Source organism: Terrapene carolina, unplaced genomic scaffold (genome assembly GCF_002925995.2).
Source record: "Terrapene carolina triunguis isolate 2854851 unplaced genomic scaffold, T_m_triunguis-2.0 Scaffold227, whole genome shotgun sequence".
Taxonomy (NCBI): domain Eukaryota; kingdom Metazoa; phylum Chordata; order Testudines; family Emydidae; genus Terrapene; species Terrapene triunguis.
Genome location: NW_020664578.1, coordinates 1,483,062 through 1,499,178, shown reverse-complemented (window position 1 = coordinate 1,499,178; position 16,117 = coordinate 1,483,062).

The following is a 16,117-nucleotide window of genomic DNA, read 5'->3' as shown; positions in this document are numbered from 1 at the left end:
TGGGGACTATATATGTGGTATAATGGTTTTAAAAACAAGGAACTTGCTGCAAAGGTATCGGGGATCCACACACAGACGTCTTGAAACAAAGAAGTCCCATCAATACAGCCAGCAAGTCACTGATGGTATTTCTGCTGTTGTCTGTGTCCAATTTTGTACATTTCAGAAATACCATCAGTGACCTACTGCTGTACTGATATTAGTTCCTTGTTTCTAAAACGTACACACGTCAAGTAAAATGATGGGTGCTTTCAAAACAAGGAGCTTAAATCAATACAGCAGCCTGTGACATGGTATTTCTGAGACAAGGTGGGGGAAGTAAAATTGGACCAGCTTCTGGCGGTGAGGGCGCAGGGCTAGGACAACACTGCATACAATGATGAAATTTACAAATTGGGAGCCAGAGACCAGTGGTAACGGAGCAGATCGCTGGATAAACCTATAGAAAGAGAGGAGGGGAGGGTTGATGGAGAAATCCTGTTTAACAAATTCACATACCATCGTTTGGGAACTTAGATCTCTTGGATGTTGGAATCGGTATATTAAAAAGTTCTTGGTTTATTTTTTTAGTTAAATAACTGGAATTGTTTGCTGAGCATTAAAATACTCTAGGGGTCTGAGATTTAAATAATAATAATTAATAAATAAAAAGATTCTAATCAGTGTGTGGCCGGCTTCACTGAAGCCGATGAGGCAAACAATCGTATCATACTTTATTTGATTTTGGTCTTGAGGGCTAGAAAACAGCTTCATTCCCAAATGGTAAACCACAGGGCTAAAATATAGCCAGTCGATGTTCTGCAAGAGTGCCGCCGATTTCCATAGGTACAGGGCAGGGTTATGGCTGCCCGGCAATAATGGGAGTAGATGTTTTTAGAACATCAGCGTTGTCACGTCTGTGGTTTGAGGCTACAAATATGTTTGCTGCTGCTGCAAACATAGTCTATCCTCAATGGGCATGAAAAAAGTGGGCCCCTCAGCATTATCTGCGTGTTGTCCCCCCCCCCCCTTTTGGTATTTGATCTTGAATTGACAAGAAACCAGATGTTATGTTTAAAATATGATATCCAGCCCCAGCCCCCTTGATGCTATTTTCAAATCTCCAGCCGGATACAAGACACATCTTCTGGCCTTTGACTGGGTGGACACGTTAAAATAGATTAGCTAGATCAGCGAACTCTTTTCATGATGAAAATGCCCGAGTTTCTGTTAGGTTTGGAGAGCACATTCAGACATCTTGGGGGTTAAGTCTGAAAAGCTGCGCTGGCAGATTTGACTAAGAACCCGAAGAGCTCTGTTCTCTTTCACCACCACAAGTTGGTCCAATAAAGGGTGTTACTCCACCCACGTTTCTCTCGCCCAAATTTTATTCAGGCTCTTGAGATAATTAACTGTAAAGAGTTTGGTGAAGGAAAAATCTGGGAGGTATAGGCATATGAGGATAAGAAATAAGCAAATCGGATACCAGTAATATTTTATATCATAGATAAGGCATTAGCCATCTTGCAAACAATAACAACATTGACATAATTAAAGTGTGGATAACAGTTTGTGAGCAAACCTGTTATAACGTCAAAGCGTTTTGATTTCGAATAATTGGAAACAGTTCAACATTAGCTGTGTATAGAAAAGTTCGTAGGTTTCATTTCGGCCCAATTTCCCCCCCCCCCAAACCTCTGCTTAAATGGCTAGAAGAATGAAAAGACATTAAGTTTAAAAGCCTGAGCAGGGGGGGGGGGAAACGGGGCAAGAGTTGCTAATGGCACCTTTACCCCCTCAAAGACAAAATAAGACTCGGAATAAACACGCCACATCCCAATACATGGGGGTTTGGTTTTGTTGTTTACATCTGTCCTAGGGCTCAGAAAGCCCTTCTCGGTCAGTGACTGCTTATATATGAATGGCCGCAGACGGGCTCACATTTGGTCCAAGATGTTTTATAGCAGGAAACACAAACCCGTGTTTTTTTTAAAGGAGAGAAAGAGAGAAACGCAGTTGGGTTGCCTGTAGCAGGAAGGAAACGCCTCTGTTCTAAATGCCATTGCAAACGTGGAGACAGAGCTAGCTATCCCCCTTGAGCAAAGCAGGTAGGTTGTAAAGAAAACCAGAGCGAATTTTAAGGACGAATTTAGCTAGTGTGGTGCAACAAGAGTGATTTTGGTTAGGGTTGAAGACGACTGCCGTTAGTTCTGCCATAGACACCATTTCATTATATAGTGACATGTAAGGCCACTAACGTGCCCGCTCCAAAGGTCGCATGTAGCAGTGGCCATTAGCTGGGAATGTTCGGGTCATGAGAGTTCTCTGATCCTATAGCAAAACCGGAGGGAACGCGGTCTGAATCCGGAGGGAACGCGGTCTGAATCCGGAGCGCCTGAATCTCAAGAAAGGGGTAAAGCGGAGGAGGTGGGGAATGTTAATGCGGAGCCAGGATAAAGATACCTGATCTGCTTTTTAAAATGATCGCCACTATCCATTTCTTAGGTAGCTCTCTCTAGCTTCACCGGGCAGCTGTTCAGAAGGCTTTTGACCTGCGTATGTTTCTAGTTATTCCCATAGAAGCAGAATAAGGCCTTTAGATTAAAAGCAGGTTGCAAACATAAACAAATCAGGAAAGAGGCATCTGAATATACACCAGGAATGAAATCGAATTCACTCTGCAGTGGAGTAGAACGTAGGGATTTGGGGGAGATTATTTCCACTAGGCGGGTCAAGGGAAATTGCAGGTCTGAGCATCAAATTAATAAAGTCAACCTGATACATAGCAATCCGACTAGCCATTGGTTTCCTGGGTCAAATGGGTATCAGGGACCCTTGAAAAAGCATCTTGGGAAGCAGATTGCTTTGTTAAATTGCCAGGTAGAAATAATAGACTTCTTTGCCTTCCATTGATGAGTTACAGTTCTAATCTGTTTGTCCTTGGATGCTGTAAAGAGTTGGTTTGATCAAATCATGCTCAAGAGAAGGTAAAAACAGATTTAAAAAAAAATCCTATTCTGATTTTAAACCAGATGAATTCCCACCCAATTCTCCATAAACAATTCTAGGGCAAAACGATTTATTTTAATTTAATTTAATTTCAAGTTTAGTCTAAAGGAAACCACCACTTTATTAACCCCGTTGTTATATATACTGTACGCATTTCAAACTAGCAAATAAAAGGATAACTAGTTAGCAGCCCACAACTAACTAACGATTCAAATCTGATTTCATCTAAAGTCCGAGGAAACTCATCAACCCCCCCATCACGTAATTAACGATTCACAAGAGACCCCTGGAAATGCATACAATAAAACAAAAGGTGGATTTGGCTCAAAGGAGCTCCATTCATTGGGAAGAAATGTCATATAGTTGCTTTACAAAAATATTTTTGGTGTGAAAGGAGGGGTCTGCAAAAATATAGATATATAGGAATGGTTATGCAAACACAGCTAGAGATAGATACATGGGTCTATGTGTGTGCATGCTCATCTAGATATCAAGTATCAGGGGGTAGCCGTGCTAGTCTGTATCCACAAAAACAACAAGGAGTCCGGTGGCACCTTAAAGACTAACAGGTTTATTTGGGCATAAGCTTTCGTGGGTAAAAAACCCACTTCTTCAGCTGCATGGAGGGAAAGTTACAGATGCAGGCATTATCTAGATGTACATGCAAGGGCACCATCAGTGTTTGATGCCTTCCATACTAGCCTGATCAACTACAATTAGTGATCGGGACAAATTATAATTCGGTCAATTAAAAGGGTTTGATGTACAAACAAACAAAAAATCCCCAGTCGGGTTTATTGTTTTAAAAGTGAAGTCAACTGTCTAACGCCTGGCTTCTGTTTTCATGGGACAGCTGGAACGAGGGGTTTGGCAAATTCGAATCCACTGCTAAGGGGACATCAACCTGCTCCAGTGTGTGCCTGGCTAGAAAGGGTTCGACTTCCACTTGCCAGCCTGGCTCTGCTCATTGATGAACTGAGGGGAGCCGCAAAGGGGTTGGAGGCAGGGCGGGGTGACGTCAGGCCGGCCCGAGCCAATCAGGGGCCGCGGAGAGGGAAGGCCGCGTGAAAAAATGAATGAAAAGTGCAACTCGCCTCCCTCCTCCCCCTCCCCCTCCCGGCTGCTGGCAGAGCTGGCGAGCGAGCAGGGGCGGTGGGAGGAGGAGGAGGGATGGAAAAGGAGCAAAACCAGGCGGTGAGCTCAGAGTTGCTCAGAACATGTGCAGGGCTCCCCTTGCTCGCACCAGGATCCGCTGGGGGGTTTTCCCCCCCTCCGTTGGCATTTAGTCCATGCGGGAGGGGGGGCTTTCTGGGGCAGCCAGGCTCGGCTGCTTGCTGCAAGGACCCCCATTGCAGAGAAGGCAAAGCAGTAGACCCATCCTGGGGGGGAGAGGAGGCGAACCCGCGGCGTTTTCAAGGAAATCGGCTATTTCCCGGCCACCCCCAAGCATGTAAGTGCTTTTAGCATCGCAGGGCGCGGGGTTGAGGTGGGTGTTGGGGTGCACCGGGTCACCCGTGGTCTGCTAGAGAGCCTGAGCCTTTTTCTCCTTCTCGTTCCTTCTGTATTTTCAACCCTCCTTTCTCCTATGCTCCAAGGCACTGGTTTTAAAATCGATATATCCCTGATGCTTCACAAGGTACAGTTCTTCCCCCCCTCCCCGGCATTCTTGACATGCTAATGGAATATTTCTTTGTGGTCCCAGTGGTAGAGGCATCTGTAAAGTTGCGTGCTTCTCTAGGGGCAAATTATGTTCACCTATGTCAGACCCTTGATGGGTTTGTTCCCCTCTTTTTTTAGTTTTGCAAATTTGTCAAAGCTCTGTACGTGAAAAATAATAGCTATTAAAGATTTTAATTCTCCTCCTTAAAAACCTTCGTTGATATCGATGGAAATGGGTGAGTCAAAAAAGATTTGCACCCAGTTAAGAATTGAATCTTTTGTGTGGCTATCCTAAGCATTGTGCTTTTGCTTAAAAATGCATTTCACGGGGCTTGATCCTGTCCCATTGAAATCAATGGGAGTTTTGCCATTGACTTCAATGAGTTACAAGATCAGGGTCCCCAATGTATTTATGGTCTCACGGTTTGGTTCCTATTAATATTTGCATCTTTTTATTTATTTCCCCTTCCTCCTAAAAAGACATGTGCCCCTGAAACCCACTGGAGAAGAAGAAGGTGTTTTGTTTTTGTTGTTTTGCTGCTGATGCTGTAGACTTCAGGGGTTGGTTGTTATCTTTGGTTATCTAGCTGTATGAGTGGTGTCAATTCTTCATAAAGCTAGATAACCGAAAGTAAAAATAACCCCATTACACGCCTGAGGAGGATGTGGAGAAGAAAGAAAGCCATTGAAAGGAAGAGGAGGGGGGGAAAAGAAAGAAGAGAGGAAAAGAGGAGAAAAAAGAAGGAAAAAAGCACCTTTTGGAAACTGGATTTAAAACCTGAGGTAGGATTTTTTTTTAAACTTATTTGCCTTGTATAATTTAAAGAAGGGGTTATCCGTTCAGTGCATGTCAAGAAAATACCTGTCTTAAGCGAAACTAGCTTCCTGTAATTGAATTGCACAAGTAAAACGTCTAATAAATGATGAATTAGTCAAATAGCAGGACACTGACTAAAGAGAAGGGATGCACTGTAGTTGCATAACCAATCAGACCACACCAAGGAATCCAAAAATCAATATAGATTGCTATGTTGGATTGTCTTTTAAAAATACCCTTACTTATGTACATTTTACTTTACCTATCCAGGGGGCTGGGTATTGCGTTGTACATAAAACCGTGGCCATAGCATAGCATTTATCAATGGTTTCTTTGAAAATAGGGGCTCTTGTTTTTTTCCCCACTCTCTCTTCTCCCCCCCCATTTGTTATATGCGTATTTTTTTAAATTTTGTTCCCTAACACACATCATTTATCAGGGCGAGGAGGGGAAAAGGAAAAAAGTGCTATGATGATTTGGAAAATGGTTTCTTGAAATTTTCTATATCATTTTTCTCCCAACATAGCTACCTGAACATTAAAAAGATAGATATATTTTGTTGCACATTCCTTTTAATGGATTCAAGATTCCAAAATTGGGAATTTACAAAAAAACTATGTTGTGTGAATCTGCATGAGGATAATGGGATTTTACTGAATTGTATATAATTCTTCCCCTCTGACTTCAAATTCACTTTGGTTTTTACCCCCTTCATTGGATTTCCTGCCAACTTGCTCCAGGTGGAATTTGAGAAACTTACCTATTTTACCTTGAAAGGGAATTTTGGGTCAAAGATTTGGACTAACTGTGCCTTACTGACCGTTAATGATCAGACTGTTTGACTTAGACTTCACCTGCAAAATATACTAACCTGTTTGGAAAGGTATCTTGATTGCACTTCGAAGAGCACAAAGGTCCTGTAATGGATTTTAAAAAAACAACAACTCAGGACTATATTCCAAGAAACAGATTTCATAATCAATGAATAAAAAAAAAATCAATACTAAATTTCAGTGACCCCATCTGAGATAATTTTGGAAAAGAATGCTTTGTAGCATTGCAACTTCATGTGATTCCTCTCCTGCGATGTATATAATAAGATTTCACTCTTGAACTTTGCTGGACCTGCTAATTTCTATCCTGTGTTGACTGATTTAATCAGAAACTTTTTAAAAAGAGCAGGAAAAACCAACACTGATATACCTTATCCGTGCTGTTGATGTAGTTCTTAGGACAAATCTTTCATATTGCACTATTTTTATATGATGATTCCAAATTAATAAACAAGATTTTTCCCTCCCCCAGACATGGCCCTGTAATTCAAAAGAATTCAATACATTCATCCTATCTATTTGCAAGCTACTCAGTGAAAATCGAAGAGGAATCTCCCTTAGCTATTTTGTCATACATCTATTTAGGTATTTATATCATCACAGTCACTTTAGTATCTGAGTACCTCCCATATATTTATGGATCTATTTTCCCAGTGCTCCTGTGAGGCAGGGAAGTTATTAAAGCTCCGATTTATCAGTAGCCGGATTCTCTGTTGTACATCTCCTTGCGTCATTGCTTACAGCAGTGCAAAGTGCTGATATTCTGGCCTGGTAGCCTTTCCACATCCACTGGGCACTAGCATAAGTGACGATGCAAGGTGCAGGGTGATGGAGAGTTAGGTCGGATAAGGTTAAGGGACCACTGAAGTCAGTGGAAATAGTCCCATCGATTTCAGATCAGACCCAAAGTGACTTATGCAAGTCACGCAGAGAGTCCGTGGCAAAGCCAGAAACTCAGAGAAAATCCTGGCCACACTGAGGTCGGTGGGAGTTTTATCACTGACTTCAATAGAGCCAGTTATTTTGCCCACAATCTCCTGAGTCCCAGTCCGGTGCCTTATCATAGTAGCATCCTTCTTCCCCGAAAAGCAGACTCATTAAATGGGTGACATTGAGGAAATGGGTTGACATTAGAGCTGTCTGAATGCTGCGGGGGGCAGAGTGGGGGAGTGTTTGCAAGACCTATGTCGGAATTCAGCATGGCTGTTCATTTTATACACACTTTTGCTATGCACAAGCACTTGTGTGAATGCATTCGTTCACACGAACATTTGGGGCACGGCTGCTGGTACGGTGAACGCCCATAGTCACATGGAAGTGAGGGCGCTTATTGTGCCCGAACAAAAGCATTGACTGTTGGCCACTTGCGAGCTGCCACTGGTTATTCTCCATTTAAAAAAAAAATCTGTCCAATCAGGGACTGGGAACAATACTATGTGATTTTTTTTTTTTTTTAAGGTGACCAATCACATGCTCTCAGTAGTGTAGGGGAGACCCCATAGGCTGTAATTTGTTGACGTAAACTGCCTGGGAATAGCAAAGACGTTATCAGAAACGGGGATTTGTGGAGAGGAAGATTTAATTCACAACAGATAATTCAGGCAGACGTTGCCGACCTCTGGGATAAAATTCCTCCCTTGCTGTTCTACCGTGGAAGTCAGCGGAGTTACACCAAGGATGAATTTGATCCGTGAGGTGCAGGTTGCATTGGGGGAGTAGGCTGCAACTTTGCTTACTTCGAGCAATTAATCAGGTGTAGGGACCGAGGAGCCGAAGTGCTGCTGTCTGACTCACATGAATAGATCTCTTTGGGCCTGATTTTCCCTTTACGCCACTGTAGCACTGTAAAGGGGCCTTAAAGTGGGCACAGATGTACATCCTCCTAGCCCCTTCCTACTAGGGAGCCAGGACCAGTGTGCAGGGCAGTGATGAATTGGAGCCTGTTTAGACAATGGGCCTGGTTCTCATTGATGCTCCGGCCCTGCACATCACTCTGGTAAGGTAAAGGCGCCTTAAAGTAGCAGTAAATATTCACCCACCGGAAGGGTCCCTTTCCGCTTGCGGAGTGGTATAAAGGGATCTTCGTGTAAATGAGAATCAGCCATATTGGCGCTTCCCAAGCAGGATTTCAGGTGGTGAATTCTATGCAGTGCTGGTTCCTGTCCTGTCCTCCAAGCCTTTGCTATCGAGCCAGAATTTTCTTCCTGCAGGTCCATTTCGTCTCCCTGATCTGGACAGGTCGATTTGTCCCTAGGGACTCGGCTATGTTCCATAGCGATGGCATCATCCCAAGAGACTCGTGTAGTTCGGGGGTGGACTAGATGCCTACTGTAGAATGTCTAAGGGGAAATGATTGGACGGATGGGTGGGTTTTTTTTTCCATTCTTGTCTGTAATGTCTGGACATCGCTAAGTATTGAATTAGCTACCAAGCTAAAGGCTTGGCCATTTCAATACAGATCTGGTAAACCCACCTCCCTCCCCAATGTACCTCAGTGCAAGCCAGTTGCAATCAGAAATTCCAAACGTATTGGCGTGACATTGATCCAAATTGCAGCTTACATACAGCCATTTAAGCTTGCCTGGACATTCTGATTTGACTGGTAAATACTCAGCAGTGTCCGTTCTTTTCTTCCTTAGGTGTGCATAACTCCCATTGACATTCATAGGAGTTACGCTTGCATATCTTGTAGAGAGAGATTAGTGCCTTACGTTCTGTTACGTGCTCAAGAGTGGCACAATATTTATTTATTTAAAAAGAAACTGCAGTTCTGTTTTCTTCTTCAGTCTTTAAGTGAAGCACTGTGGGAGGAGATGTCCTATATCATCATAGTAAATAATAATAATCTCTTACGCTTATAGAGTGACATTCGTCTGGAAGGCTCCCAAAGAGGTTTATAGACCGTGGGCTTGATTTCACTATTGCCCTGCACTGTTTATGCTCATGCAAAGTGGGCGCAAAATGCTACAGGCCATTTTCTCATTTACATTAAGGCCCCTTAGCATCGCTTTGGCCATGTAATGGAGTCTTAAAGTAATTGACACTTGCTTTAAGACCACTTTACGTGGCCAGAGTGGTATAGAGCGGCCTCAGAATATATAAAAATCAGGCCCTGCCACTGAAATGCAGCCACTTCTAGGGTGGAATTACCAGTGTGCATTAATAAGAACACTGCACAACAGTACTGAGGTGGGAGGCAAAGACTAGCAGTGAAATTGTGGGTTTGGATTTGAGTGGGATTAGGTAAGGCAAAAGCAGTTGTTGAATAAAATGATGTGCTTTAACTATCAGCTGTGAACGTCCTACATTTCTTGGGTTCATAAATTCAGATCCTCGCATTGCTGACTTCTCCTTCATACTTCTGAGTTAGGAACCCAGTACTTTGTGGCCTTAAAACCTAAATCTTCTCTGATCTGCATGAATTTTAAATATCCATAAGAACAGAGCTGGTCAAAAATGTCCCCCCCTCCCGCCCCGAGAAGCTTTGACAAATATGAAAATATTTCCACTTGCCTCTAAATTGTTAGTGGCAATTTTTAACTTTTCATTGAAAAAGCAGAAGTATTTTGTTTCTGGTGACTGAACACAGAAATATTTTGGACCCCAAACTTCTGGATACTGAATTTTTCTGTTTTCAGGTGAAAAATTGATATAGATTTATATTTTTTTAAGTCAAGTAGACACTTTCTGCCAAAATATTTGTTTAATCACAAACCCAATTTTCCAGAGTAAAGATACTTAGTGGAAAAATTTTGACCAGCCCTACAATAGAATAAATTTTGGTCCTTGGCTGAAAATGTTCTCTTCCTTACACTGTTGTACTGTGGGCCAGTTGGTTGCATTTCATATATGTGCTGTACATATATAGTTGTAAAATGACTCTGGGATGAAAGGTGCCCTATAAAAGCAAGCCTTTATTACATTCCACATTTGAAATTGGCCAGGATCCCATGTTTGACACTGACTCTTGTGCAAAGTGATGAGGTCAGGGCCTGCATGTGACATTTCTTCCAAGCGATCAGTCCAACGTCCGGTTTATTCCACGCCTAGCTCCTCTGTTGTGGTTGTTCCATGGGGAACTCATGGGCTGTTGTAATGAACATTTTTACCCTGTGTGACGCCACTGATTTCAGTGGAGTTGAACAATCAGAGCAGAATTGGAGCCAGTGATCAAGACTTGCAAAAAGGAATAGTGATTTTTTTTGGGGGGGGAAAGGGGGTGCCCAACTTGATATGCCTTAAAAAAGATCTGATTTTCAGAGGGCAGATTGAAATTTGAGGAGTGTGATGGGAGAAAAAGTCAGGCCCCTTTAATGCATCTCAAGTTGGGTACCCCAGAATCATCAATCATCTTTAAAACCCTTGGCCTTTCATGCATTCAAAGGGCCTGCTTCTCATTTACATTAAAGTCCCTTTATGCTTCTCTGCCAGCTTAAAGTGGCCTTTAAATGGGTGTAAACTCCAGTTATTTACTTTCAGGCTCCTTTATGCAAGGGTGGAAAGGGGCTTTTGTGCAAATTTGCTTTTGGATAATTATTGATTTTTAATACTTTTTAATCAGAGCACTGATGGTGAAAAGTTTAAATGTAGATATATATATTTTTTTAAATAATGCATTCATTTCATTTCAGTATTAACAGGTCCTGTTAGAAAGATGGCTAAGCAATTTTTATTTAATACAACATAGACACTTATACCACTCCTTTTGCTTTTTAATTACCCGGTCAATCAACAGAAACCTCATGGTAAGAGCTGTGTTTGTAGTTTGCACAGAAAAGATTTGGTCTCCTAAACACCAGTGATCATTTGTATTAAGGTAGCACCTCAAGGCGCCAGCATTCTGTTAGGCTGACAATGTAAGCCCCAGTTCCTCCATGATTTTGGGGGAGGGGGATGGCACCTCATAATCCCCAATTCAGCAAAGCACTTAAGCTTAGATGGACTTGACTTTAAGCAGGTGCTGAAGTCCCATGGAAGTCAATGGGACATCAGCGTGTGTCTAAATTTAAATCTGTGCTTCGTGCGCTGCTAGAAAGGAGTTGACCGCTGAACTGCGGCCGCAGTGCCTGGAGTTAAGCACGTCTCTGCAGGATCCGGGCCTAAGTAGAGACGACCGATAAAGGGTGGCTGAAAACGATTATCCCAGTTTGACAGATGGCAACTGAGGCAGAGAGAAATTTAGGGTGTGTGCTTCATTTACACTAATGCTTCTGCACACCGCTCTGGCAGCGTAATGGGGCCTTAAAGCATAAGTCTACACTACACCAACCCCCCCCCCCCCCCCACCTCGTGGCGGCGAGTCTAGATCCCAGGTCAACTGACCTGGGCTTGCGGGATTAAAAATAGCCACGTATACCTTGCCACTGGGGGTCTGAGACCACCCTCCTTGTTGGGTTTCCAAGCCCCAGCCTGAGGGGGGATGTCCACACTGCTATTTTTAGCCCTGTAGTATGTGAGCCCAAGTCAGCTGACCCAAGCTCTGTGACTCACTGCTGTGGGTTGTTTCCGTGCAGTGCAGTGTAGATGTAGGGAGCAAATTGGTGATTCTCATTACATTCACTAAGTGACTTGACCATGGTCGCACAGGCAGTAGCAGAGCTGGAAATTGAACTCAGATCTTGCCAGTTCAGTTCCATGCCATAACCAAAAGATTGTCCTCAGTCCGTAGAGGGAAAGGCAGCTCTCAATCTGAGCCCAAGGAATTCCTGTGTGTTGCTTAAAGGTGGCAGGTCAGATATAATGTGGAGCTGTGGAATGATTATTCTCTGTCACACTAGCTTCCTGGGTTTGGAGGGACCCGTTGAGCCATGGGAAAGAGAGAGGTTTCCTGAAATTTGTGCCTTTGGAGGACAAAATGCTTATTAAAACCCCCAGCTGTTGAAACAGGAGGGTGGAGGGGAATGATGAATGGAAAGGGGGGGAAAGACCTTCTTTGTGCAGAGAACACAATCTTCCCTCTTCAAACAATCGGGGCTTCAGAATCACTGAGCGTTTTCAAGGGAGTGATTTTTACGTCGGGATTATGATAAACCAGCGGAGGGGGAGAGCTAAGCTGCCATACGAATCCGCTCAGGCTCTGCTTTAATTTTCAGCGAGTGGCAGAGTTTGTGGGAACAGGAGCATGTGCGACGCGATGAATAACCATGTGAGCTCCTGGGCCTAAGACCCGGAGCCGCTAAGGCCTTTGAATAAATCACGTGACTGGCTCAAGGAGGCCTCGCCGTCCCACTTGCTGCCGGCACATGACTAGGAATGCCAGTGCTCGGGTTAGTGGCAGCGGCGGGTTAGTTAGACTGGCCTGGGCCCCATGGTCCCTTGAGGCACTGGTGGTCTGCACCTCGTCGCCCTGATGTGGTCCTGGTCCCATGTCCCCGGGTGGGTGTGATGGTAGCCTAGACCCCATGTCCCTGAAGTGTCTGAGCAACGTTCGGTGGAATGAAGCTGCCTTACGCGGGCGTCTCTGAGGAGAAGAATGGTGAGGTGGGGGGGCTGCTTCAGACCATTCGCCGGGTTTGAGTGAGGCATTGGGCAGCTTGCACTGGGACCAGCCTGGATTTTCAGCTCCCGGAGGGGGCAGCCTGGTTGAAGTCACGCCAAGCACGGCCTGAGACGGACCCATGAATTCTCTGCTCTTCGGTTAGTCTGAAGAGACGGCCCTCTGCCAGAAAGGTCGCTCAGATGCAGCGGGAGGTGATTGGATGTGATGGGGGAGCCGCGGAGTTTGCTCCAGGGTATTTGTTACCCGCCAGCAGGCTGGAGAACATGTCCCCATCCTCCCCACGCGCACAAGCAAATCAAGGGAAGATTTTGCTGGCCTAGGCTCATATGACAGCATCAGATCTAGCTGGCTGCCTTGAAGAGCACTGTATGGCAGAAATGTGCATCTGCACGCCCCTAGTAATAGGCAGGACCTGATTCTCATTTAGGCTAGAGTCCTGACATGTAAAGGGTCTTCAAGTGAATGAGAATGGAATTTATGGGCTGGAGAAGTTCTAACCTCTCTGCTTCATTTCTTTCCCCCCCAGCCCCCGCAACCTGGAAAATAGGAGTATCCCCGCTCTACCTCTTGTGCTGGGAAGGTTGCAAGCGTTAGTGTTTGCAAAGCAGTGCTGGAAGATGCAATGCGCGATTGTACAAATTATTAAGAGCGGCAGGCGTAAGCTGCAAATTGTGGAGTGGCCCATTCTAACAGGTCAGCTGCCAATTTGGGGTCGGTACGTGGGCTTGCGGTCCAAACGCCTCCAAAGTTTGTGGGGTGTTCCGATTCATGGATTGGTTCAAGTCCGTCTCTGATTAGAGAGTGGACCAGAATCTGTTAGCAATGGACAGTGATTCCAGGGGAGTGACCTACCATTTACAGCCATGTGACCAGAATTTGGCCTAATATCTGTAATGCTAAGAGTATGCAGCTCAATCCTAAATGAACGGTGATACCAGTGGGCCTAAATCTCCGTTATAAAGGCCCTTTGCGCTGCCAGAGTGATGTAAACTGGGTGTGCGTGTAGTTGATTTCCACTTTCAGGCCCCTTTGTGTTGTGTAAAGGGGTGTTAGTATAAATGGCAAACAGGCCTTAAGTGCATATGCTGACTAGGCGTAGCTGGATATATGAAAATGGGAGCATACGTTCTGTGGGAGACCAGTACGATGGGTTATGGCTCGGTAACAGGTTTCTAAGATTTAGGAATATTTAAGGGGGTCCATGAGAGATGCTGTGCTCACACTGATGGTACTGCAAGCCAGTTCTTGAAAGAGAGTTTGAATAATCCCAAATCCCTCTGTTTTACAGGAGGAAGGGTGCATTCAACATTTAATTGCTGATGTTGTATGCAGAATGCTACAGGCAGTCACTGAAACAAACTGATCTGGCCCTTTAAGGGTACTGGGCTTAGGTCGCTCTGACACAGGGAAACTGCAAAATCCTAGGAAAAAGACTTAATTAATAAATACTGAACATGCTTTTGTTTTGTCTGCTCCGAATGGTCTGGTTGACTGAACCTGAGCTGGGGAGGTTGGGTTCTATTCTGCCCTTGAGTAGTTCATTCTGCCTGGGTCATATGCATAATAATTCCAATGGAGTTACACTAAGGAATGACCCTACCCTAAGGGACAGGCGTAAATGGACATGGACCCCACTGATATTGATTTATATCCTCTGAGGATCTATCCTGTGACTCCAATGCCCTACCTGTATAATAGGGCTAATGCGCCGCTACCTGCTTTGCAGGGCTGTGGTGAGGATGTGTTGAAGTTCTAGAACCAGGCAGGACCCTTCCTGAAATAACACCGGGATGGCTGGATCCTCCATTGGTGTGAATTGGCAAGCTCCATTGATGTGAATGAAGCTATTTGGATTGGTGTCAGCTGAAGATCTGGTCAGTAATATTTTAAAAAGCAGCAAAAAGGAGGCAATTGATGTAGCAAATAGTCAAATAGCTGAGGGGAGAGAATTTTCTTCTCGCAAGGCATTTAGCAGTAATCAGCCTTGTGGGGCTTTAGCGAAGGATCAGATGCCTTCAGCTGACATACTGTTGAGTGGAATGGAGCTGAGCTTTGCAGATCAGTGTTGGCCCTCCAAGGAGCAAGTCCCAGCGGGAGTTTATGGGGCAGATCGCAAGCTGGCGTGTGTCGGCATAGCCCCGTTGACTTCAACAAAGCCCCTAAATTGACATCGAGCCATGGAGGTAGGATCTGTCCCCATGTATCCAGAGTTAGCACAATTCCTCTCAAGGGATCTGACTTTTTTGGGGGGTGAGGAAAACATATCTTCCAGGCACCCACTCCTTCCGGTCACCAATTGTTCTGGATACAGTCTGGAGTGGGGGGAGTTGGGGAAGGTGCCTCTACAATGACATAGGGTTTGTCTACATGGGGGCATCTAGGAAAATTAATCCAGCTTAACTAAAGGTGTGAATTTGAAGGGGATTAGTTAAACCTCATTAAACCCCTGTGTGAACATCCTTATTCAGAATTAGTGTCCTTAATTCAAGTTAGCTTGATTCACTTTGGAAGTGAATTGGGCTAAACCAAATTAAAGCTACTTTAATTCTGAATGAGGGCATCCACCCATGGATTTAATGCAGTTTAATTAATCCACTTCAAATTCACACCTTTAGTTAATTTGGATTACATTTCCTGGATATCCCTAGGAAGACAAACCCTAGATGAATTTTGCTTTTCCCTGTGTCAGGAGATTCTTTTTCTGGAATGGAATTATGCATGTGGGGCCTGATCCACCCATTGAAGTCAGTGGTGTGTTAGTGAGGCACCTAACTCCTATTGATTTTTCTGTGGGAGTTAGGAGCCCATTTGTCGAGGAGCTCTTGTAAATCACACTAGGCACCTATTCGCATCTGTAGGCACCTAAATACCTTCGTAAATCTGGCCCAGGGTGACTAGCAGTGCTTGATTTATCATTCATTTCCATATGAATTTTTCTCTTTACGTCAAAGTCTAGCTGTGATCTTCATCCAGGCGTTGCCAAACCCTCCCCTGCTTTTGTTCATCTAGAAGACCCATTACGTGGTCTGAAGAACCTTTCTGGAGGTCTGAGATCTGGGCATGGCAGTACAATTATGCCAGGCCTGGCTGGGACACCGCCTCTGATACTTGCTCGAGTAGCCATGGAGAAGAGATCACTCTGGGGTTAAGAACCAGGACTGGAAGTTGGGGGGCCAAGTGATTTGTGATTTTTTTTTGTTTTGTTTTTTTTGTATACCTCAATTTGGGGGATCCAAAATTAAGACTCTCTTAAAGGGAACTGATTTTTCAGACCATGCAGAGCATCTGCCCTCTAAATAGTCTCATTCAAATTGGGCACCC